This window comes from Rattus norvegicus, chromosome 6 (assembly GCF_036323735.1).
Source record: "Rattus norvegicus strain BN/NHsdMcwi chromosome 6, GRCr8, whole genome shotgun sequence".
NCBI lineage: Eukaryota > Metazoa > Chordata > Mammalia > Rodentia > Muridae > Rattus > Rattus norvegicus.
In genome coordinates, this window is record NC_086024.1 from 92876493 (window position 1) to 92877923 (window position 1431).

Sequence of the window (1431 nt, forward strand, 5' to 3'; positions counted from 1 at the left end):
TGAACCAGATCAAAACTATAGGAATCAAAGTCAGGCAGTACAAGCACAAGAACAAATGTGTAGACCACTGGGCCAGTGGAGAGGATAAAGAAACAAACCTAACCATATCTATTCAGCTAGTTTTGACACAAAAGAAAAAGAATAACCTCTTCAATAAATGGCATTAGAAAAACTAAATAGTCACAAGAAAAAAATATAATTGAACCCTTATCTGGTACTGAATTAGTACTTTTCTGTTGCTGAGATAAAGAATCATGACTGAAGTCAACTCAACGAAGAAAGAGTATATTTTGGCTTACAGTTCCAGAGAAATAAGAGTTCATAATAGTGGAGTAGAGACATGGCAATAGTATGCAAATATGAAGGCAGAAGAGAAAACTGGGGGGCTCAATCTTAAACCCCAGACAGAGTATGAAACAAAATGGAATGGTGTGGGGCTTTGAAACTTCAAAGCCTGCCCTCAGAGGCATTCTTTCTCTAGTAACATCTCACATTCTAGACCAGTGGTTCTCAACCTGTGGTTCACAACCCCTTTAAGGGTGGAGTGACCCTCTCATAGGGGCCAACTAAAACCATTGGAAAACATAGGTATTTACATCATAATTTACAATAGCAGAAAATTATGGTTGTGAATTAGCCACAATATTATTTTATGGTTAGGGGGTCACTACAACACGAGGAACTGTATTAAAGGGTTGTAGCATTAGGAAGGTTGAGAGTCACTGCCCTAGACCTTCCCAAACCACAGCACCAACTGAGGATTCACTGTGCAAATGCTAGATCCCATCAGGATCATTTCTCATTAAACTACTACATATGCTGTATATAAAAGCTAGCTCGATTCATAAAGCATGATGATTGGGTGTCCATGCCATGTGAGTGACATGTGCTGCCCACTAAACCTTGTTACGACATGGGCACATTACCTGTCTGACGTGATTTAAAAAAAAGCCAGCTCAAAATGGATTTCAAATCTGAACTTAAGCTGTGAACTATAAAATTCCTGGAAGAAGACGTAAGAGGAAGTTCAGCAATATCAATTATGTCAATGCTGTGAGTCATCCCAAAATCTCAAAAACAGGAAGAAAGGAAGAAAGGAAGGAAGGAAGGAAGGAAGGAAGGAAGGAAGGAAGGAAGGAAGGAAGGAAGGGGAAGAGTAGAAATGAGGAAGGAGGGAGGAAGAAGAGGGAAGGAAGAAAAATGGAAAAAAAGTCTTCCACACAGCAGAATAAATAACAAAATGAGACAAGAGTCAGTGCATTGGGGGAAAGTTCTTGCAAACAATATGTAGTAAACAGTTAATAGCATATATATATATATATATATATATATATATATAATAGAACTACCACAATTCAACACCTCAGTATCTTTTTTTAGATAATAGACATTTGTAAAAAGAGGGTAAACAAATGCACATGAATCTGTTCC

General features: G+C 37.8%; 1 non-coding gene across 1 annotated transcript; it reads left to right on the forward strand.

Moving 5' to 3' along the window:
• The first annotated feature begins 829 nt into the window (after window positions 1-829).
• Snord13l1 (small nucleolar RNA, C/D box 13 like 1) lies at window positions 830-936 on the forward strand. Its single transcript, XR_005486527.1, has one exon. It is a non-coding gene; the product is annotated as a small nucleolar RNA U13 (small nucleolar RNA).
• The last annotated feature ends 495 nt before the right edge of the window (window positions 937-1431 follow it).